Here is a 23,724-nt window from a genome sequence, read left to right as displayed (position 1 = left end):
GTTTAGTGTTTAATGGGGACATTTTCTGTTTGGGGAAAGAAGAGTTCTGGAGATGGATGGTGGTGATGGTTGCACAATGTGAATGTACTTAACCACTGAACCGGACACTTAAATGGTTAAAATGGTAAATTTTGTTACGTGTATTTTAGCACAATTTTAAAATAAAAGAGAAAAGGGAGAAAAGCCCCAGAGCTGGGCACAGGGTTTTCTTTTGGGGTGATGAAAATGTTTTGGAACTAGACAGTAGTAGTGGTTGCACAACATTGTGAGTGTACTACATGCCACTGAATCGTATACTTTAAAACAGTTTTATGTTATGTGAATCTCATCTCAATAAAAAAAATTTAAAGCTGCTGAGTATGAGGCAGGTGGCTCCAGAGGACAGGCAGCCTGGGCAGGGCTGGGAACCAGCGGAGACTTCATTATCGAGGCTATTCTCTCTGAGCAGGAGGACATCACAGGTGTGGGAAGGGAGGCAGACAGGTGGCTGAGATGCCAGCAGCCAGGCAGCCATGCGGCATCTGGTCCCGGCAATGGGGAATGCTTGCATCTCGGGCACCGTGTCAAGGTCCCCTCCGTCACCTCTGGTTTCCAGAAGTCAGACACAGGAAGGGTTTCACACAGCAGCAGGATCCGTCTTTCCTTAGCTGATGGGGACACAGGGCCCTTTGAGGGACAGGGACTTGCCCAAGGTCTGCAGGAGGTCAAAGCGGGGCTGGACCTCATGCCCTCCAAAAACATCAAGCCCGGTGTACACGTAGTTGTCTGGAGACCAACATCACCCTCACGGCTGAGATGTGTTCAGTGCATCTTGTCTGGGACAGGCCCTGGACACAGAGGTGAAGGCTCTTGCAGGTGCCAAGCACCTAGATGACAACTCCACACTGTGCCCCGGGTGAAGTGCCCAGTGAGGGCTCGGTGCTCAGAGAGAGGCAGAGCCGGGGGCAGGCGCAGTGCCCAGCCGGCCGTGGAAGAGGCTCCTGGGCTAAGCTGGCAGGATGTGGAGCTTCAGGACAGAGCAGGGGAGGGAGACCTGGCTGCAGAAGCCGACAGGGTGGGAGGGGCACAGGGAGGGGTGTCGGGCCTTGCAGAGGAGTTGATGCCAGCGCGTGAGGGCACCCCTCGCCCCCACAAACCCACAAACCAGCCAGAGGGAGGGTCCAGGGGTCCGGGGCTGGCTCTGCCGCATCTCTTTGGCTGCCCTTGGGTGAGTCTCTGACCTGGACCCGTGGCTGTCGGATGGGGCCGTCAGTCCCTGACAAGCACAGGCTCGGAGCTCTCGGGATGGGGCTTGAATGCTCTCTGCAACATCAGCCCTGCAAGGGCCGCGAAAGCACCTCCCAGGACGGGACGCTCCCCACTACAAGGTCCTGTTGGAAAATTCTTACGCTTGAGCAGTCTGTCTCCCTGGGATTCAACCTGGCCCTGAGGCTGGCTCTTCAGAGCCTCGTGCAGCTTTTCTTGCCCAGGACACCGTAAAGCAGGCGTCCAAATGGCACACCCTCTCCAGGGTAGCTGACCCCACGGCAACCACCTCCTGGGCTCTGGGCTCTGATTCTGTTCGCAGAGGCAAAGCTGCCCTAGCTGACAACAGAGCCTGAGGCTGCTAAAAGCCCCACATCTGTTTCCTGGAACCAGCTGCCAGCCCACTGCTGCCCCTGCCAGCTGAACAGACCTGCCCTTTACCTGGTGACACTCTGCCTGCTGGGTAGAGCGGGTGGGAGAGTGTCCCCCCCAAATTCATGTCCAGCTGGAACCTCAGAATGTGACCTTATTTGGAAATAGGGGCTTTGAGGTTGTAATTAGTTAAGGATCTCGAGAGGAGATCATCCTGGATTTAGGATGGACCCAAAATCCAGTGACGGGTGTCCTTATAAGGAGAGGACACAGAGATACACGCAGAGGAGACAACCATGTGGACACAGAGACAGAGATCAGAGAGATGCAGCCACAAGCCAAGGAACACCTGGGGCCACCAGAAGCTGGAAGAAGCCAGGAAGGATCCTCCCCTAGAGCCTTCAGAGGGAGCGTGGCCCTGCAGACACCTTGATTTCAGACTTCTGACCTCCAGAACGGTGAGACAACGTACCTCTGTGGTTCTAAACCAGCCAGCCTGAGGTCCTGTGTCACAGCAGCCCCTACACTAGTTCACCGGTTTGCAGCATCAGGAAACAGGACACAGCCTGAGCTGACCACATGGACATTAGCCAGCGTCCCCCTGCTCTGGGAGCGTTCAGGAGAAAAGGTAATGGCGTCCTGGCTGGGAGGGTGACACCAGCACTTGGCAGGACAGAGCAAGCCTGTCACCAGGCTCTCAAAAGGGCTGCAGCCCAATTAGCTAAGGTCACTTGAGGAGGCGGCGAGAAGCCCTTCTCCGTCTGCTATGAAGACACTCGAGGGGAAGTGGCTGCTGGACGTGGAGCCGCCCGGCCTCCCTGCTTTCCCCATGCCGGGGCCTGGACAGCCTGTTCTAGTCTCCCACACCTGGTCAGGCCAGACCAGCCTGCCTGAGTCCTCAGGTGCACCAGCCTCAAGCAAGCGGCCGGAAGCACTCCTTGGGTGAAGGCCTAACCCAGGCACTGCAGTTTCTCTGATGAGCAATGGTAGACCCCCACCCTGACCTTTGGCTCAGCATCCCCTACCTGTCTCATTGGGGGTGGGGAGCTGGCCAAGGCTTCTGGAAGCTTCGGAACCGAGACCAGGGTTCCCCTGGGATCCTGCCAGGTGTGGGAGCTGAGACAGCTGAGCATCAGCAAACCCCTGGCTCTCCACCCTACCAGCTCTGCGGACGCTGCCATGCCAAGGGGCAAGGTTGGGGTCATCGCTCAAAGGGCTTCGCCATGGCCAAGTGCAGCATCTCTCCAACGGAGGCACAGGGATGAGCTGCTTTAGAAACGTCTCGTGAGCTTGTTCAAAATGCAGATTCCTGGCCCTCCCTCCAGGCCTACTGAATTAGAACCTCTGTGTGAGAGGCCCAGGACCCTGCATTTTATACAGGTTCCCCAAGGATACTGGGGAGCTCACCAGAGGATGCAAACACGTGGCCTGCTTCGACCTGTTCATGCAGGTGGAGAGAGCAGTCATAGGGCAGGGCCTGCTTGAGGTCACACGGCAGAGCCAAAACTACAACTTCCGTCCGCTGGCCTGGCTGGTGAGGGGACGCATGCCAGTGTCCCTCTGGGCTTGGAATCAGGTGACTGACCCTCCTGTGCTCAAAGAGCCCTTCGCCCAGGTGAGGATTCCCCACGGGCCCGGTCAGCTCCACGGGCACCTGGTGCTGACTCTCTCCAGCCATCATGTCACTCCCCCGCCCCCCACCGGCTTGCTTTTGAGCTCAGGCCCTGCGTCTTGCTCACAGCCTTCTCCCCAGGGCCTGGCCAGAGCAGCTGCTCGATAAAGGCAGTCGCCTGGCAAATGTTTGTTAGGCAAATGATGTGAAGTCCAAACTCTGTCCCAGAGCTGCTGTCTGACCTCGGGCAGCTCACTCAACCCCTCTGCCCCTGCGTGAAAAGACTCTGGTCATCTGCCTTGGCCATTGCACAGGGCCGCAGCCAGACTCACCCGGTAAACCAGATGCAATATGCTTTGGAGACTGCAAAGCCACATCCGAGCATGCGTTCTGCACACTGGTAATTCACAACCATCAAGTTTGCACTGACTGACTGGCAGTGAGCTGAGAGGCCAGGGTAGCAAGACCCAGCCAGGAGCCTCTGCTGGTGGCCCGGGGCAACGGGAGAGAGCCCAGGGGCCCCCCCACCCGGGGCCCCCCCAGGCCCCCCTGCCCCCCCGCCCCCCCCCCGCAGTGAGGCAGGCAGATTCCAGAGGCTCTGCTGGCTCCTCCCAGCACGGCTCACCGCTCTCAGGCGTGTAAATCCCGCCCTAGTGCCACACCCACCGTGGGGACAGGGCCCAGGCCCTGAACGTTACCAGGCGGCAGATAGAAGGTAGTGCTACCGAGGTCCAGGGAGCTGGACGAGGTAGGTCCCTGGCCCTCCGTGGGCCTCAGTTTCCCAGCTAAAGCAGAGGGGTTTGAGTGAGACCATCTCCAAGGGCCCTAGGACCGTGCAGGCAGTGGCTCTGTGCCCTGGGGCGCCCCCCCACCCCAGAAGGCACTTGCTGTCATCCAGCCCCCAAACCCCCTCCCCCCCCACAGAGACAGGCCTTGTGGAGCAGCCAGGTCAGGCAGCTCAGAGGAATGTGGCGCTTGCCAAGGCAGGAGCCCTCCCGCCGGCTGCCATACTCGAGTCCGCGTGGACTGCCACGCGGTCAGAGAGAAGCCCAGCTGCCCGTGGGACGGAAGCTCTTCTCCAAGGCGCACTGGGTAGAGCCTCTTCCTCAGGCTGCACACGAGGCCGCCTGCTTTCTAAATGACCTCACAGGACCAACCGGTTCCTCAGCCCGGACGGGTAGCGGGGACACCACCGAGGGCTCCGCATCGACATGACCCTTCACGCGTCGGCCCAACCTGGATCGACTGTGGGGCAAGAGGCAGCCCAAGAATGTCGTGATCCGTGCGGGCGCTGCACAGAAGGAACGTCACCGTGTCACCAGCACGGCCCCTCCACAGCTGCAAGGGGGCGGGGGGCGGGTGGAGGGCTGCAGGGGCCAGTGCGGAGAGGAAGGGGGACCCTGTCCTGCCCCCAGAGCCACCCAGCCCAGCCCAGCGTGGCTCTGGGGGACTCCGGAAAGCCCCTCTGGGTCTCTGTGCCAGTTGCCCCGTCTTCTGGGCCTGACCTGGAATCCCAGTGTGCCGTCTGCTGCCCGGGAGTGCAGAGGGCTGCGGGCAGACGTCAAGCTGGGCTCTTACCTCCAGACCGAAGCTGCTGGGCGATGATTCAAGTATAAATTCTGGCCCCTGCTCTTTTCTGGGTCCAGGGGAGGCCCCTCCTTGGCACTGTGGCCACGCCCAGCTCCAGCAGTGAGATACACCTCTGGGCCTTGGTTTCCCCGACAGCGACACTGCTGTGCATGTGCCCTCGGGTGGCTGGCGGGACCCAGGCCTTCGTCTTCTGGGCCACAGGCAGCTTAGTGACTACACCACTGACGGAAGGTCCCGCTGGCCATGACACAGCACTGGCTCTCCAAACGTTTGGGAACATGTAAAGCAGCAGCTGGCCTGGCCCTGATCCTAGGACGACCTTTGGTACAGAGTGGCCATTTGAAACGAATCCTTTTCTTAAGTCCTACCCTGGAGGACAGCCCTATAAAGCAATCACCCGCATCATCTCGCTCCTTCTACGGGTCCATTCTCAGCCAGCGCCCGCAGCGGGAGGATCACCCCTGTCCTGCACGGGGCGAAACTCAGGCTCACGGGGTTGAGGGCTTCTGCAGGTCACACGGCCAGGACTCAACCCCGGGTCCGCGTGGCTAACAAGTTCCGCTCTTCCTGCCACCCCAAGGGCAGCTGCCACCTTCCAGTCTCCCCATCCCAGGAACCCGGAATCCGGACGAAGGACTTCAGCCACGCAATTAGCAGGGGCCCAGCGGGCAAATGAAACCAGGTAGCCAGAGTGTTTTAAATGCCCCGTTCCCGGCTCCCTGTCTGTGCAGCCTGCCGCAGCCCTGACAAAGCCTGGTCACAGCTACAGGCGGGGGTAATGGTGTGTCCCCACCTCGAAAGCTGTGAAGTGCTTGACAAGGTACAGGGCGACAGGCAGAGTGAGAAGCCGCCTGAGATCGCGGTGCTCTGCCCACACCCTCTGTAACCCTGTTGTGCAGACCAGGAAACTGAGGCTCGGAGAGGTCAAGGGAGTTCTCTGAGGTCTCACACCCGGGCTGATGGCAGAGTGGGGACAGGACAAGTGGCTCTGACTTGTTTCCGTCTCCATGTTCCCCCAGCGCGGTGGGCACCCGAGGGTGTGAGATGGCCCCAAACTCCCCCTGGGTGCTGCCTGCTGTCCTCCCTGCGACCCTCTGAGCTGCTTTCAGAGAGGAGAGGGAGACGCGGTGAGGAATGCCCTTCTCGCTACGGCAGCAAGGTGAAACTGGAGCGGAGCCCGCTCGGGCGCCGGGCTCGGGTGCCACCATGCTCGCTTTGTCGGGGAGACGATCGAGGCTGAGGTGGCCCACAGGAAGCAGAGCCGGAACTCCCAGCAACCACGCAAGGATTTACCGAAAGGGGCTCTCAGGAGCCCGGGGGGCAGCAGAAGGCCACAAGGCTGACAGCACGGGAGGGTATGCTGCAGCTTGGACCAAAACTAAACCAGCGCCCCTCAAGAAACCATCAACTTTCTCCAGGCCTGGGGTAGGCAGCAGGCTCTGTCCTCTGGAAGAAGAGACTCAGGCCCCCGGGAAGGCCTCACCAAGCTCAGGGAGCGAGCTGGGGAGGAGCTTGACCTCAGAGGCCCTTGTGTCCAGGGAGAGCCCTGCCTCAAGAGAGGCTGGCCTGGCCATGACCTGAAAGGGCCACTACAATAGCTCCTTCTCCCCTGCAGGGCGGGCCGGTCATCGGTTTTGTTCACGTGGCTTCTTGTGGGCTCCTTAAGGTACAAACCCTCCTCTGTTATAGCACTACTGTGTTCACCTTTGGGGAAAAGCCCTCAAACACCTGTCTTTTTTCTTTCTTTCTTTCTTTCACATAATCTCTAATTTACAGAAAAGTTGCAAAGATAACATAAGAACTCTCAGATTCTCTCTACCCAGAATCACTGTTTAAATCATTTGCTTTACCAATGGTGCTCTCTCTCTTTGCATATCCATATGCATGTGTCTATATACTCCAAACCTTGCAGTCTTTTCTGAGCCATTGGAGAGTAAGGTACCGGGATATCTAAATGCACGATAACAAATCCTGATGCCAATTTGGGGGTTCATTGCCAAGCACCCTCACACCTGCCTCCTCCAGGCTGAGGTGCATGAAGTAGCTGGTGCTACCTCCAGGTTACAGATGAGGAAACTGAGGCACAGTGTCCAGGGGTACGTGGCCCTCCTTCTACACCGAGCCACCCACAACTAAGTTCTCAGCATAAAACACACAGGCCCATTCTGCAGACCGTCTTCCTGATGACAAGACGATGTCTTAATTTTTTTGTTTTCTTTTTGGCCACGCCATGCGGCATGCGGGATCTTAGTTCCCCGACCAGGGATCGAACCCGTGCCCCCTGCAGTGGAAGCGTGGAGTCCTAACCACTGGACTGCCAGGGAAGGCCTTAGATGATGTCTTAATTTTTAAAAGAAAGTGAGCCAGGTTGCCCCCACAGGGGAACACAGACGGATCAGGACCCAATCAAGACTGTCTACAGTGCAGCAGGCGGGAGTGGACGGCTGGGGTGGGCGCCAGCGAGGGACTCCCCACTCCAACTGGGGCCATCGCCTCCTTCAGCGCCTGCCCTCTGCTTCTTTCCTTTTCTCTCCTCAGACAACTAGGATGGAGGGACTACTCTCTGGAGGGAAGGACTGGGTCTCCCCTTCATCCCAAAGCCCGGTGGCATGGGGCCCAATGCAGAGCAGGCTGCATGTGTAACGGATGAATGAATGAATGAATGAATGAGTCAGAGATCTGAGTTCTGGTTCTGCCACAGGGTGGGCTACTCAACTGCTCTGAGACTCAGTTTCCTCATATGTAAAATGGGACAACACCAAGCACTTCTAAAGTGGTTGCAAACTGTTAAATTAGATGAGATTTGTGAAGGCGCCGGTGAGGTGGGTGTTAAGATCCCAGTTCAGAGTTTGATCAGGGAAATGAACAAGACAATGGGGAGAAATGGAAAGCAAAGCTGAAGATGCCCAAATATGAACAATGTGGGGAAGGCACACACACACACACATGCACACACGGCCTCGCCTCGCAGCTCAGCACCTCTGAAGCTTAGCAGTCTCTCTCCAACGACCCCCCTTTCTTTCGGCTTGAGACCCTCAGCAGCCCAGGATGAAAAGCTGGCACCCAGGGCTTCCTCTGCAGACACAAATGTGCTAATGTCTGTAACACCTGACAACATAGCAGAGCCTGGGGGGGTTGTGGAAAAGAGGAACAGTAAGAGAGGGAGGCAGCTCTTTCCAGAAGTGGACACGAATGGTCTGTCTCACTCAGGTAAGACACAGAGCTAAAAAGCAACGCATAAAAAGGACAGCTCTTCGATCTTATCAGTACCGGGAACTGTTTATAGGAGATCATGTTATCAAGGGCAGAATGCCAGCTGGTACATGCACCCCTGATGGCAAAAGGGAAAACCGTATCTGTGTGTGTGTGAGTGTGCATGTGTGTGACTGCATATATGTGTGTATTCAGGGACGTTGCACAGCAGACCAGGAGATTTTAACGTTCACGAGCTTCTGTTCTCCTGCACGATTTCTTAAGCCATTTGTGCAAAAAGATGAAGTGCCACCCCTAGGAGATTTTCTCAGTCTGGGCAACAGGGCTGGGCTGGGGCACAGGCTCAGCCTCCCAAGGCAGTCGTGGTCCCAAGTCCTAGAGTCCCTGATGCTGAGCCAGCACCGCCTGTCCCACCCGACACAGCCTGGGTGGGGGACGCCAGCGCACAGGGGAAGACAGACCAAACTTTCCCCATGGAGCTTTACGGGCTTCGCGAGGTTTGTCCGAACCACCAGGCTTCCCACCGAGCCCGCCCCTGAATCCCGGTGCTCCCGTCGAATTAAAGAAGAGAGAGCCACTCACCGCCTGAAAGCCAGCCAACACGGACTATTCCACTTTTCCTGGAATGAGCTTTCCACACTTTCGGCGGCTGGAGCCATCGGCAGCCAGGGCTCCCACCTCTCCGACCTGCTCTCACACCCTCTGCGGCTCTTTACGATGCTTTCAAGTAAGGCACCGCTATGTGAAATCGCACTAAGAAAGAAGGCTGGCTCCTGGTGCCGGAGGACACGGGAGGGAGCGGGGGGAGGCTGGCACGGAGCACTCAGGATTCACTTTGGATGAAAGCGGGCGGGTTGGCGGAGCCTTGCTTCCCTCCCCCTCCATCGCCAGCCCTGCTCTGCCATCCTTCCGACTTGCCGGCTTGCTGATTAAAACACACACGTGGATTGCCAAAGCAACCCGCACCCTGGACGCCCATGAAAGAGCCCCGGGGGCAGAGTAACCCCAGCTGCAGCCACCTCCCGTGGAGGCTGGGCGCAAAGCTGAGAACGAATGCTGCCACTCACGGGGCTGACCTTTCACGTGTCACATCAGATTTTCCGTTCGCCAGCAAACCAAAACCAAACCAAGCCCAACCAGCGCACCGCCTCCCCACCCATCGCACAACTCGTAAACCCATCAGAATTTACGGCAAACCAACCAGAATCCAGACGCGGCTAATGTCATTAAGAAGCCTGCACAGCGCCCAGATGCCAGGAGGGTCTCGGTGACAGACGCCAGCCTCAAAGCAAAGGAAAAGCAAGACACAGCACAGATGCTGCAGACACAAAAGCATTTTCATCCTGCCCAACAGGAACCGATCTGATTATCAAAGGGAAGCACCAAGGACTCAGAGTCTAAGGCGGCTTTAGTGAAACAGGGCTTTGGGAGATGAACAAATGTAGTTTAAAGAGACCTGACCACAGACCCAGACCAGGGGGGCCCTGCCTTGGGCCGTCTGTGTTTAAAGCAATCTGCCAGAGATAATGCTGAAAACAAATGTATAATCCAATCGGAAGCCTGACTCTGAGACACATGCCTGAATGTCTAGACTCCCTGCCATTTCAGCCCCCGAGGTGGGGACCACGTTCAGAACTGACTGTTGTTTTCCCCCAATACCTGAACCAAACTTTCAAGTCTCCCTGTGAGTCACTGGTGTTCACTTTCTATTTAAAGATCACACAGGGCTTCCTCTCAAGCACCATTCAAACCCATGGCTTCTAAGAACTGGATGCTAAATCCGTTTTCCTCGGGCCTCACTTTCCATCAACATAGATGTTCTAGTTGACAGCGAGGGGTTCTTTTTTCCATCATCTACTGCCAGAGGCAGAGGTAATGGGAGTGGCACGGATCCCGAGAATGCCCCTGGGATGGGCAGCTGATGAATTAACCTCATTGATTCCTTCCAGGAGAGCCATGCAGAAGCCATCCTGAATGCCATGGCTGGAGATGGGGTAGACACAAGGGAAAATCTCGACCTACTGGGCAGCGGTCTCAGGATCCTGTCTGAACCAAACTCTGCTGAGGGGCTGTCCCAGACAGATGGTGGTGCCACCACAGCCAGGCTGCCAGGACCCCCTCTGCCGGGAACCAGCCAGAGGCTGATCTTCACTACACCATCTTCTCGGAGATGCTTGGTTACGGGGACAAAACATTTCCCTACTGAACTCCATTTTCAGGCGAGAAAGGATTAGACGGAGAAACCTGTACCCAGCCGTCGACACTCGGTAGACCTGCCCCATCTGGCGTGCACGTGCATGCCCCTAAATTCCCTTCCCTTCCCCCTGGTCAGACCACGGTCCAGGAAAGCAGACTGCTCATGCTGTGTAGCAATTAGGCTGAAAAATGGAAGAGCAATGGACAGCCACAGACCCAAGCAACAGGAGTCGGGGGTGGGCTTCTCACAGCCACCCTGGAGGAAAGACCCCACACACACCCAAACTCTGCTGTGTCCCCTCTGAGCTCTGAGTCAGGCCATGCCTCTCCCTCCCTCTCTCCCTCCATCCCAGCTACTCCAGGGAAAACAGCAGCCCACGTGACCAGGACAGAGCCTGCCTTGCTAATAAACCCGTCCTAAGGCTCTGACAGTTTTAGCAGAAAATTACCTTTCAGGAAGAAAATGTAAGGAAGGGGAAGAGGGGAGACAAAGTGTTAGAGCTGGGAGCCACTCGCCACAGGAGCCGGCCTGGGGCTGGTCCAGCAGCCCCCCATGTCTGCGGAGGTCCCCCAAGCTCCCCATGCTGACGGCCTCAGGGAGCCGCCCCTGGCACGCAGCTCTGCCGGCAAATCATGCCTGGAGACGGGAGGGCGCCTCGGAGACAGAGGGACGGACGGATGGACGGATAGACGGATGGATGGAGGAGCCGCGAGCCCGGCAGGGACGAAGGAGGAAGGGAAGCCAAGAGGAAGGGGTGGGGAGAGAGGAGAGGGAGGGAGGGAAGAGGGAGAATTGATTCTGTCTCCTCCACTGGGACCACTGAGCTAAGTTGCCATGGAGAAAGGGGAGCCGCTGGCAGAGCCTGAGGCGGGTGGAGGAACCTTATGCCAGAGGGAAGGCGTCAGCTCGGAGCCACTCCCCACACTCCTGGCGCAGCCTCCACCAAACCAGGCCTTCTGGGCCCGAGGCGGCCAGACTGGGAGGGGAACTGGCCTGACCCAGTGGGGCAAACAGCAGCAGTTCTCCGCCCCCTGGAGGAGCGGGGGGTGAGGGGGCAGGAGGTTCAGGTCTTCCTCGCCAGGCTCACTGGCGCTCCGGCCCCTCATCTCACACCAGGCCGCCAGCCCAGCCAGACTCCCCGGGGACTGAGGGGACCAGAGCCTCTCCCAACGGCCTGGGTACCACCTGGGGCCCTGGTGTTTGCGGAGGCATTCTGACCTCCACCTGCCTCCCCGTTTCTAAAAATTAGAGTCTCCAGACCCCGAGTCACATTTCCCACCCTCAGGGATGAGGGGACATCCAACTAGGGAAGGACCTCGACGCACAGAACCTCCTATGCAGGAAGTGGAGGAGAAGGACGAAGGGAGTGAGCCCTCCCGGGTGGACGGCCCTCCTGGGTGGACGGCCCTCCCGGGTGGATGGCCCCTGAAGGCTCCATGGCCCTGGCTCCCTGCGGGTCTCCCACGCTGGGCTGGCTCTCCCACCTGCCTGTGCCAGCCCTGCCGCGGCTCCTGTCCATGACCCCAGCTTCAGGACTGGCCATAGCTGCTGGCCCTGCACCCACTCCAAGCTGCAGGAATGGGGCCAGGGAGGCCTGGGCTGGGGTCTCCACTCCTCCTCTTGGAGACGACATGACAGGGGCACATCCAGGCCCACCTCTGGGCCCCCACTCCTGATCTCAAATGGGCACAACCCCGCCATCTCCCAACCTGGACACCAAAACAGCAGGGGCCGGTGAAGGGGCGTGGACACCATCTCAGGAACGTTGTCTCTTCAGGGGGACGGAAGCATGGCAGGCACAGCACCCATCGTCCCACCTCCCCTCGCTCCCCACGGTCGGGACAGAGGCCCCGGAAAGGCTGAAGCCAACGCAGAGGCCAAGGCCTTGCAGCTCTGACACAGAAAGACTTCAGGGCGGACCCACTGGAGGCCTATCTCTGAATGCCATGACCTGGGAAACATTTTTCTCTTCACAATCCTCTTCTCACTTTCCCCCTCGACGCTTTATTATGAAAAGGTTCACACAAACAGCAAAGTTGAACACATTTCCTAATGAACATCCACACATGCACTACCTAGATCCTACCATTTCCTCTCACTTTTAATGTGGCAAAACACCTATAAAACTGGCCATTTTTGCCATTTTAAAGTACACAGTTCAGAGGCATGGAGTGCATTCATGGTGCTGTGCCACCGTCACCTCTAATTCCAGAACATTTTCATCACCCCCAAACCTGATAGGCACTCACTCCCCATCCCGCCTCCCCCCAGCTCCGGGCAACCACCAGTCTGCTTTCTGTCTCTGTGGATTTACCTGTTCTGGACAGTTCATATCAATGGGATCATCCACTCTGTGGCCTTTTGTGTTCGGCCTCTTTCACTTTGCATCATGTTCTCGAGGTTCGTCCACTTTGTAGCCTGGGTCAGTGCTTCATTCCTCTTTATGGCTGAATCATAGCATCGGATTCATCGGACACGTGGGTTGTTTCCAGCTTTCGGCTATCGTTCTCTTACTTTTAGAATGAGTTTTTCAGAGTCCAGTGATGTTTCCTGAAGCCTCTCCTATGGGATTTGGGATTCGGTCTCAAAGGTGCAGCCCCGGAGGCCCCAAATAGAATGTTAATCCTTGTTTGGCCTTTTCATTAAAGCATTGCTCCCCCCTGGGTAATCGAGCCTGCGGGGGGCTCCACCTGGCCCTGGGGACAGAGGCAGAGGTCCCAGAGCATGTGTGTGGCCAGCGAGTGGGCTTCGGTCTCCTCTGTCCCAAGAAGCAGCCCTCTGGGCAGCAGGACACTTGTGCACACGGACCCCGTGTCCACGCTCTGAGACTTCGACACACCCAGGTTTGAGTACTCTCTTACACTCCCTGGCGGCCTGACTAGCAAGCCATTTCCCCTCTCTGAGCCTCAGCTTCTCCATCTGTAAAAGGCGGGCAACAGTCTCTACCTCTTGGGGTTGCTCTAGAGATGAGACTGGCGCTGCCCCATGGAACTTTCTGGGTTGACGGATGTGTTCTACGCCTGGCTGTCCAGTACGGCCGCCACTAGCCCATGGGCTACTGAGCACCTGAAATGTGACTAGTGTGATTGGACAATGGAATTTTTAATTTTATTTCACTTTAATTTAAAATTAAAATTAAGAAGTCACACGGGGCTGGTGGTGATCACCCTGGACAGAGCAGCTCTAAGCACTTAATGGGATGGGAAGGTAGGACACGGTCCAAGCCCAGCACCTAGCTCCTCCGTCTTTTCCTTCATCCCTTCCTCTCCCTACTTACCCCATGGTGTCTGGGCAGTGGAGCGAGCCTCTGTCTGCAGCCTGGCCCCCAAGGCTCCCTCTAAAAGGACAGAGGGTGGGCAGTTGGGCTCTCAGGGAACAAAACAGGCACCAGCTGGTGAGTGGATGTGGTGGACTCCATAATGACATAGGTCCCTGAACCGCTAACCTCTCCTCCTGCCCCTATTGGCCCTAGACCCGTATTCTAGAACCCCATCTCCTGCCGTTTCCCCCAGCAACTCCTGAGGTCATCCCTAGAATGTCTGGGCAGGAGATGAAGGACTGGAATAGACCCTCCTCCCATTCCTAAAGTGGCAGCAGTGGACCCCCGTGGGGTTGTGCAGGGGTTTCGTGGTCTCGGGCTGCGCTGTCCCGGGTCCTCAGGGACACCTTCCCACGTGCACAAAGCTGTTCTCACAGGCTTGTGCCCTGGCACAGCGGCTGCACTAGAATCCAAACCTCACTTTGCAGATTCAGAAACCCAGACTCAGCTGGAGGAGCACACGGCAAGGCGGGAGGAGTTGGGGCTGAAGCCCAGGCCCCCAACTCCCCCCAGCCTGGCTGGCATGGGCCTCCTGAGAGGCAGGAGACTCTGGAACAGGCCCGGGTAGGAGGGGGCCCCCAGCACTTGACCCCGTGCCAGGGCAGGTCAAGGGCCCGGGGGACGGCTGTGTGGCTTCAAAGCCAGAACTGAAGCCTGGCTAAGCCATCCCATTGCTGTTCTCTCACCCACCCCAACCCGTCCCAAGTCGGAGAGAAGTGACATCTCGGGGGTGGCAGTGGGGACTCCAGAAAAACTTAAACACAACCACAAACAACCATAACTCCGGTTGTGCTCTGAGCCCACCAACAGGTATGGGTCACCCAGAGCTGGGAACGGCTGCCGAGGACCGGGGGCCCAGCTGGCTCCCCCTCACCCTGCAAAGCCTTCTCTTAGCTTCCCGCATGCCCCTGCCTCCCCGACAGGATGGCCAGAGGGATCCCCTTCAAACCTGTGCCCTGAAGTCACCTGGTCTCACCCCACTCACAGGGGAAGGCCTGGAGGCCCTGCCCTGCCTGCCTCGGGGCATCTGTACCCACGCACCCTCTGGCCAGAGCCACCTCCCCCGTAGCCTCGGCTCTGGGACCCTCCTCACTAAGGCCTTCCTCGACCCCCTTACTTATTTCAAACTCAGCCCCAGACCTGGCACTCCCCTGACTTTCCCATTTACTTCACAGCTTTGATCCTCATCTAATAAACCGTGGGCTTTTCTTTCTTCTTTTATTTTTATTTTTTGAATTGTGGTAAGATACACATAACATCAAACTTACCATCTCAATCATTTTGAAGTGTACAGTTCCGTGGCATTAAGGACATTCACATTGCTGTGCAACCATCACCACCGTCCATCTCCAGAACTTCATCTTGTAAAACTGGAACTCTGTCCCCATTAAACACTGCCTCCCCATTCCACCCTCCCTCCGGTCCCTGGCACCCACCACTCTACTTTGAACTTAACTGCTTTAGGCACCTCATATAAGTGGAATCATGCAGTATCTGTCCTTTTGTGTCTGGCTTATTTTACACAGTGTAACATCTTTCAGGTTCACCCATGGTGTAGCACGTTCTTTTTTTAAAGTTGTCTTTCCCACTGGAATGGAGGCTTCATGGGGGCAGGGATTTTGGTTGGGTTGTTTTCACTGCTGTATCCCCAGGGTCTAGAAGACAGCCTGGCACCCAGCAGGCACTGAACGAGTCTTTGGAATGAATGAATGAGCGCGTGAGTGAATGAATGAAGACTTTGTAGAGGACAGTACTCCACCACACAGGTCTGGGTCTGCCCCTCCCCCCCACTGTGGACCAACTCCCAGCGATGGTGGCCCCGCCCCATGGCTTTAGACCCCTGCCCTGGAGTCCCAGGCCCACCGTCCCAAGGGGTGACCACACTCAGCGCCCGCAGGACCCCCCCACTTGATGGTGAGCTTCCCCCCTAGACATGGCACATCCACGGGAAGATTATTACAGGGACAGACAGGGTCCCCAGCCGTGGATGTGACAATGTGCCTTGGAGCCTCACAGTGGCGCTGTGGGCAGTGAGGAAGGATAGAGGAGGGCAAGGGCCCAGACACCCAGATTCCCCCAACGTGGGGAGGCCAGCACAGGCAGGGGTTCGGGAGACCTGGCCTAGACCTAGCCACTGCTCAGAGCGGGGCTCACACCCAGGTGGTCCCTCGCCTTCCACCTTCTCCACATCCTGCCTGGTTACTTGTTTTACTCTCTGAGAACTTGCTTTACTCCTGTTTCTGGGCTAGACGAGCTCAGAAAATCAAAGTAAGGCATAAGGTGGACCCCTTGTGCACACGCAGCAAGCCTGAAGGGGCACCAGCACTCCAGCCAGGCCGGCCAGCGCGTGGGAGAGGCAGGGGTCTCATCCCTCGCCAGACTTGGGCAGGAGGTGTCCACGGAGAGGGCAGTGGCTGAGGGCCCACAGCGAGGCCTCAGCGCCCAGCCAGACCTCAACCGGGGTGCTAGAAGACAGTGACCCCAGAAGAGCCCAGATCACCCCCGAGACATCCTCCCCACTCCGGGAAGACAAACAGACTGGGACAGTGGAAAAACAGCTGTACCTTTAAATTATTTGGCCCACAGATACGAAAAACATTTGCCTGTTGAAGCTGTTTGCATGTTTGGTTATTTTTAGGGTGAACCCAGTTGCCTCCCCTTGGAACCAGATGAAGCCCAGGAGGCACGTAGTCTTCTTTCCCAGATGGGGGTCCCAGTCCCGCATCCCTGGGAACCCGGGCCTGAGTGTGAGAGCCCTGAGGCTTGCGGCAGCAGGGGCCCCACCGGAACACACACCGGGGAGCCCGGGCAGGTCTGCTGGGACCTTTAAGAAGATGCGACTCTGCTGACAGCACGGCTGCCCACCTGGGTCCAGAAAGAGCCCCCTGCCCCTGCCCAGAGCACGGTGTGAAGGGAAGGAAGCTGGAGGCCCTGTCTCCGTCCATGCCAGGCCCAGCTAATGGGAATATTTTGCTGCTGACATATTTTTAGAACAAATGGCAATTAGAGCAGATTTTCTCTTCCACTCCCCCTCCCCAAAACAGGAATAAATCAGCTCTACCAATTTCCCAGCTAATGATTTCCTCCATTAAATTAAAAAGAAGAAGAAGAAAATGTTTTTTTAAATAGATTACCAGCCCTGTGCTTTCGGAGACCATGTGACCTGTCAGCTCCTCTTAAGTCCTGATACATCAAAGTTCCTTAATTAATTTTTAGTAAGTAAAAAAGTCATAGTCTAAGAAGGACTCCTCCCCCACCTGCTCCCAGTTGGCCTGGCACACAAGGGTCAGCTCCGGGCTGGCCATGGGAAGCCAGCTCAATAGGGCCAAAGATAATCTGAGAATCAGTGCACGAGGTCCATTTCACAGATGAGAAAAATGAGGCTGAGATGAGAAGCACCTAAACACATAGCCCGTGGAGGACTAAATGTGGGATGGGGGTCTTGCTTTCAAGATGCGCCCACCTACAGAAATGCAAACAGGGGAGGCCAGGAGCCGAGGAGCCCCAGCCTTCAGGTGTAGGGATGACGTGAGTTACTTAACCCAGGACCTGGGCTTCTCCTCCTCTTGTTCCTTTGCAGCGCCTGGGACAGGGGCCGGCATACACTGCGAACTCCTCATCTATTTCTAAAAAGTCCGCTCCCCGACAGCACGGATGAACCTCGGAAGCATTGTGCTGAGTGAAAGAAGGCAGACACCACAGGGCAAATACTGTATGATTCCACTTGTATGAGGTGCCTGGAATAGGCAGATTCACAGAGAGAGAGGGTAGAAGGGTAGGTACCAGTAGAATGGGGGAGGGGGAGTTAGTGTTTAATGGGGACAGAGTGTCTGTTTGGGGAAAGAAAAGAGCTCTGGAGATGGATGCTGGTGATGTGGTCCGACAACTTGAATGTACTTAATGCCACTGAACTAGGTACTTAAAAATGGTTAAAGTGGTCAATTTTATGTATATTTTACCACAATGAACAGATATAAAAAGAAAAAAAAAAGAGTCCACTCTCCAAAATGCAATTTGAAGATACAGGAGGGGCTGACAACTCCACAGTGACTCGGGCAGCACCCCCTGTGGCCTGCCACTAGCTGGACCTCAATTCCTGAAGTCCAGCCGGGGAGCTCACAGGCCCCTCCAGTCACGTAGGAATGCCAGGGACCTTCAGAGAAAGGCTCCTCGTGTTAGCCAGTGTCACCAAGTCAGGATTCCCCGTGTCCCTGATGGCCTACCAGACGCCAACAGGGAGAAGGCCCAAGGAACACCCTCTCTGAAAGATGCCTCAGGGCCTTCGGACATGCTGTGCCCTCTGCTTGGAATGCATTTCCCCAGATATTACACGACTCGCTTCCTAAGTTTATTTAGGTTTCTGCAGAGAGGTCCTCTCTGGACCATCCTATAGCCAGAGGCAGGGAAAGTCACTGGGACCAGGCAGGGTGGCCTTGAGCAAGAACGGGAAACCAATAGCCCTAAGCATCCATGGCAAGCCAGCACCATCACGCTGCTCCTGGCTGGAGAGAAGCAGCTCGTGGGAGGGCAGTCAGATCCTGGCTCTGCCATAACCAGACAGAGGACCTTGGCAAGTTCCTTCATCCCTCTAAGGCTCAGTTTTCTTTTCTATAACACGGGGAAGAAAACAGGCTTTTCTGAGGGTGAGGTGAGATGACGTACGTGTTTGGCATATAGCTGGGACGTGGGCAAAGGTCGATAAATGGTAATGATTCTAATTATAATCTCCCAAATGCATTCCTTCAAAGAGGGTCCAGGGGCAACGATCTCAGACAACTCAAAGAAGACATGCACCACTAATCAGTGTCCGGGCTAGCGGTGGGGGGGGGGGGGGGGGCGGGGGGTGGTGGTCAGTGACCTGGAAGGCAGAGGACGGGGCCTGTAGGCTTACCGTGTGCTATGTGGTTTAACTAATTTAATCCTTTTTGTCCCCATTTTGCATATGAGGAAACTGAAGCACAGAGAGGTTAGTGACTTACTTGCTCCAGGTCACATAGCCTGGAGGCAATGAAACCGAATTCCAACCCTGGTCATGTGGTTCCAGGGCCTGAGCTGGTCCTCACTGTTCCATAGTGCATCGTTGGGTTTTTTAACAAATTTTTTATAGGTTTAAAAAATACATATTTATTTATTTTATTTTTATTATTTATTTTCTTTATTTTTTTGGCCGCGTTGGGTCTTAGTTGCGGCACGCGGGCTCTTCGTTGCGGTGCACGGGCTTCATTCCAGTTGTGGCGTGAGGGTTTTCTCTCTCTAGTCGTGGCGCGTGGGCTCAGTAGTTGTGGTGCGTGGGCTTAGTTGCCCTGCAGCATGTGGGATCTTAGTTCCCCAACCAGGGATTGAATCCACGTCGCCTGCATTGGAAGGTGGATTCTTTACCACTGGACCACCAGGGAAGTCCCTTTTTTAAAAAAATTTTAATCTTTTTATAGTAGATCCTTGTTGGTTATCTATTTTAAATATAGCAGTGTGTACATGTCAATCCCAAACTCCCAATCTATCCCTCCCTGCAACCCTTCTGCCCTGGAAAGCATAAATTCGTTCTCTAAGTCTGTGAGTCTGTTTCTGTTTTGTAAATAAGTTCAATTGTATATTTTTTTAAGATTCTGCATATAAGCGATATCATATGATATTTGTCTTTCTCTGTCTGACTTACTTAGTAGGATCATCTCTAGGTCCACCATAGGGTATCTTGAGAAAAGTGTGGAAGGAAGGAAGGAAAGAAGGAAGGAAGGGAGGGAGGGAGGGAGGGAGGAAGAGAGAGGGGCCCAAGAAAGCAGAGGCAGATCCCCTGGCAGCTTCTGCAAGTCTGACATCCGGGCTACGTGAGTTTCCATAAGCCGGAGGGAAAGGTCTCAGAGCAGGCCCCTCAGGGAAGCCCACAGCACAGCGGGACTGGCCTGGTTCCTCTCGAAGGTCTCCAAGGTCAGGCCCAAGATCTTCATTCTTCGTTCCACTCAGCCCAGCTGCACTGGTCAGCACCCAAGTGTGCAGTTAACTCCCTCGGAACCCAGGCTGGACAGGGGGAGGGGAGGAAGAGCTCTGCGCCTGGCTCTGCCTTACGATGCCTCCCCAGCGGCCCAGAGACCCAGGAGACACCTGAAAGCCCCCACCCTTTCAGCGGCCCGACGCGGGGGAGAGGGGAGGCCTGCACGCTGGCGGCTGGCGGGTGATTCTGTGTGCACGGCTAAAGGGCAAGCGGCTTCCAACTCATTCTTGAAGGTGATTCACTTCCCTCTATGCCACCTTCTGAAGAATATCTTCACTAACAACTCTCTTAGCCACACGGCAGCCAAAGTGAGCATTTTAAAATGTAAATGCAAAAAAAAAAAAAAATGTAAATGCAGGACTTCCCAGGTGGCTCAGTGGTTGAGAATCCGCCTGCCAATGCAGGGGACACGGGTTCGAGCCCTGGTCTGGGAAGATCCCACATGCCGCGGAGCAACTAAGCCCGTGCGCCACAACTACTGAGCCTGCGCTCTAGAGCCCGCGAGCCACAACTACTGAAGCCCGGGTGCCTAGAGCCTGTGCTCTGCAACAAGAGAAGCCACCACAATGAGAAGCCCGCGCACAGCAAAGAAGAGTAGCCCCCGCTCACCACAACTAGAGAAAGCCCGCGCACAGCAACGAAGACCCAACGCAGCCAAAGATAAATAAATAAAATAAATTTAGTTTTAAAAATGTAAATGCAAATAGGAATATGTCATGCCTGTACCTCAACACCCCCCAACAGCTCCCTTCAAACTTAGGAGGTTTTTTTGATTTTTGTTTGTTTGTTTGTTTTTCCGTGCTGCGCGGCATGCAGAATCTTAGTTCCCCGACCAGGGATTGAACCGAGGCCCCCTGCAGTGGAAGCACGGAGTCTTAACCACTGGACCACCAGGGAAGTCCCAAGTCCAAAGTCTTTACCACGACCTACAAGTCCTCCCAGATCACGCCTCTGACTCTACCATCTCCTAGCACTTTTCCTCTCTCACTCCTCAGACTTGCCAAGCACACTTCTGCCTCAGGCCCTTTGCACCTGCTAGTCCCTCCTTCTCAGATATTACACGACTTGCTCCTAAGTTCACTTAGGTTTTCACAGAGCGGTTCTCTCTGACCACGCTATCGCAAACCCCTACCACCCTCACCCTCTCTCTCTATCCTGGTCCCTTGCTTATTTTCCTTCCTGGCATTTAGTACCACCAGTGTGTTTTAGGAAGGGATTTCATTTGGTTCACTGCTAAATCTCCAGTGTTTAGAACAACGCCTGGCATATGAGTGGTGTCCAAAAACTCTGTTGATAGCTTTATTTTTTAATTTTTTTGGCCACGCCGCACGGCTCTTGGGATCTTGGTTCCCCAACCAGGGATCAAACCCAGGCCTCAGCAGTGAAAGCACCGAGTCCTAACCACTGGACCATCAGGGAATTCCCTGTGGATGGTTTTAGAAGTGACGGTGGTTGGTGGAAGTCGGGGGTCTTTGGGGACGGCTGAGCGCCCTGTCAGTCGATTTGGATGGTCAGCCTGTACAGAGTTATCAGCAGGACACTTAACGTCTGCACACTTCCTGTAGGTTTGTTACACTTCTATAGAATGTTTCCAAAGATGTTTTAAAAAGCGCTATTGAACGACTGAATGATGGATAACTGAACAATGAAGGATGTACAACACAGCTCTTTAAAAGCATGGACAAGCCATTATCTTGTAATAACCTATAATGGAGTATAGTCTGCAAAAATACTGACTCACTATGAATCTGATATAATATTATAAGTCAGCTATACTTCAATCAGAAATAAGTAAATAAATAAATAAAAGCACGTACAGGTTTAACAAGACCACTCGTACCCGCCGAGCAGATCAAGCTAAGTGGGACACAGCCCTCTCTCTCCGTGAACCATATAAAGTCATCTTGCTTTTTATGGAGAATGATGAAGGTAAGGGACAGGTCCTTCAGGACAGGGTAGCCACAAGGACTTTGGTGAGGCATCTTACAGGCGACATCTACGGCCATTCTATGCAAATTTGAAGAAGCTTGAGGTTGTAAAACTCCATCCCCACTGGGCACTAGAGATCAAGCCATTGGTCTGAAATGCACTTTCTTGCAACTGGCCAGTGACATCAGTCTGTTTGAGGCCAACAGCAGGGACATCACTGGCAGAGGCTGTAAGTGCCTCTTCCCACCAGCCAGATTGGCTCCCTCAAAGGCGACAGACTGTGCCTGGCCTGGCTGCCTGGCCTATACCCTCCCTGCCTTTTTCCTATGGCCTCCCACCTGCCTGGCCTGCTTCTAAAGGGGACCCTCCTACCCTCGCTGCTGGCCCAGAACCCTCTCTTGGGAAGACCATCTGGCTGCCCCCGGCTCCCTTCTGGGCCCTAGGACCGGCTCTCTGCAGACTGACCCCCACAAAAGGGAACAAGTCTTTGTCTCAGGTGGTCTGTAATGCTGAGCCAGGGGAAGAGGAAGATGAAGAAAGAGGAGAAAGAAAGAACATGAATTTTCCTCCCATACTCAAAGGCTGGAACATCCCTGCCTCACTCTCAACTAAAACAACTCCTGCAAACAAAGCCAGAGAAACCCATGGATTAGAGACTACTCTTCACCTGCCTCTCCCTCACCCATCACCTCCCTACCAGCCCTCAAGCTCAGGCCAAAGACAGAAGGTTCCAGGGACCAGCAAAGCAGATGTGACCTTGCGGGCTCTGGACGGGACCAACCCCGGTGCTCTGTGCAAAGGCCTTGATGTGAGCCATCAAGACCTGCAGTTATGAGGGAGAGCAGAAAACAGGCATCTCTGCAGCCAGTGGAACAAAGATGAGTCAGTGAAACAGGAGAAAGGAAATGAGCATTTATGGCACTTTGTATTAGTCATCTACGGCTGTGTAACAAATCACCCCAAATCTTAGCGGTTTAAAACAATGAACGTTTATAATTTCATGCTGTTTCTGGGCATCCAGAATCCGAAAGGGGCTTAGCAAGGTGGTTCTGGCTCCAGATCCTTCAGGAGGTCACAGTCAAGAGGCTGACCAGAACTATGGTCATCAGGAGGCTCAGCTAGGGCCGGAAGAGCCACTTCTGAGCTCATGGGTGTCGGCTGGCTTCCCAGAGGGAGCGACCCAAGAGAGAGGACAGCAGAAAACACACTGTGCCTTGGCACTTACACTCTGTCATTCCCACCACATCCATGGGTCACACGGGTCAGCCCTGTCCAGCGTGGGAGGTGACTGTCCAGGGCCGTGTACCAGGAGGCAGGAGCACAGAGGACCATCTTGGAAGCTCCTGACCCTTGATCCAGACCATCTCCTTCCATCCTCACAACAGTCCTCAGAGGCAGGCATTTCTATCTTCACTTTACAGCTGTAGAAACGAAAGCTCGAGAAGGTAACTGCCTCAAGTCCCACCAGGAGTTACAGACCCAGCCAGCACTCTGTCCTGCCCATCTAGCTCCCAGTGACCACCAACTGGGCAGCTGGGCCTGCAAAAGGAGTCAAAAGCCAGGCCGGCAATGCCCAGCCCAGTTACCTAGTCTCTCGGCATCTCCTCATCTGTAAAAGGAGGTTAACATCAGCGCTACGCTGGAAGTGTCGCAAAGATGAAATGAGATAACGTGAGGGAAGTATCCAGCACAGGGCCTGGCACAGGGCGAGCACCCAGTAAATGTCAGCTGCTGTTCTAACATTTCCTGACTGTTACAGACAGGGAGGTCCCCGCAGGCCCACCTGCCCTGCTTCCTCGAGCAAGGAGGACAAGCTGGAAGCTCTGTAATGAGCATGTGGCTGTAGCATCCAGGAGAAGCAGCAGGGGTTGGGCCACTCACACCGTCACACCCTTGCTGACGGGGCCAGGCCACCTGCCCCCGGTGACCTTGCAGAAACAGCACGGAGGGTTTCCTCTCTCCAGGGTGCCTGGCTTCGCCTGGCTTCACGGCAGGATCGCCGTCCTGCAGCCCCTTCCTTAGGAGACAGACTTCCGGAAACCCCCCAAGTGCTGTGCGGCCCCAGGAGCAGCCTCGTGGGGCACATGATTTCCAGCCGCTCACACGGGTGAAAAACAGCGGTCCCTCCAGCGGCGAGAGCCGCCCTCTGTCTCGCAGGACAATCCGACAGAGGCTGATCAATCTTCCCCCACTTGGCTCTCACCACCACAGATGGTGGGGGTTTATTAAGTCCATCCATCTAACTTCTCCACTGCGGG

The 23,724-nt window shown here is 55.4% G+C and overlaps 1 protein-coding gene across 5 annotated transcripts in view; it reads right to left on the bottom strand.

The window, feature by feature from the left end:
• Positions 1-23,724, bottom strand: part of PITPNM2 (phosphatidylinositol transfer protein membrane associated 2) — a 143,317-nt gene that overhangs the window by 66,895 nt on the left and 52,698 nt on the right. Inside the window, exon 1 of one of the 5 annotated variants that reach the window (XM_068562490.1) lies at positions 8,615-9,025. The exons of the other annotated variants lie outside the window; for them this stretch is intronic. The gene's annotated coding sequence lies outside the window, so the exon portion shown is untranslated. Of the gene's footprint in view, positions 1-8,614; positions 9,026-23,724 lie in introns of those variants that run through there. 5 annotated transcript variants of the gene reach the window in all.

Source organism: Eschrichtius robustus, chromosome 14, assembly GCF_028021215.1.
Source record: "Eschrichtius robustus isolate mEscRob2 chromosome 14, mEscRob2.pri, whole genome shotgun sequence".
Taxonomy (NCBI): Eukaryota; Metazoa; Chordata; class Mammalia; order Artiodactyla; family Eschrichtiidae; genus Eschrichtius; species Eschrichtius robustus.
The sequence above is the reverse complement of the archived record's forward strand: the minus strand, read 5'-3'. Positions and strand labels throughout refer to the sequence as shown.